Consider the following 459-nt stretch of genomic DNA (forward strand, 5'->3'; position numbering starts at 1 on the left):
CTGTCTGATTATCACATAAAACGAACACGGACGTACGTTGCTATGCAGCTTGACCAGCGAATAAGGTGCCGATGTGCAGATGACATGATTCAATTAGCCAATCAGAATCCCACTTCCGTATATGCCATAAACTGTGCCAAATTTACAGACCCGCTTAAGTTCTCTGCTGAAAACTATATACATGTAGTACAATGACGTCCACTCCCAGTATACAATGAAGGCTGACGACAAGAAAAGATGACACCGGAAGGGTATCACCATCATCATATTACATTATCGTGATGATTATCAAATAAAAACACTGCCAGTATCATTAGGAATTGGTCATATTTACAAGAAATATTTATGTGTTCTTTTTGCAATACTGGGAAAGGGGTGACATTGTATGTTATACATACGTTTCAAAGAATTTGATTCAAAATCAGGTCACCTTCCTTTAATATTATTAATTAGTTCTTA

This window comes from Amphiura filiformis, chromosome 5 (genome assembly GCF_039555335.1).
Source record: "Amphiura filiformis chromosome 5, Afil_fr2py, whole genome shotgun sequence".
NCBI classification, from domain to species: domain Eukaryota; kingdom Metazoa; phylum Echinodermata; class Ophiuroidea; order Amphilepidida; family Amphiuridae; genus Amphiura; species Amphiura filiformis.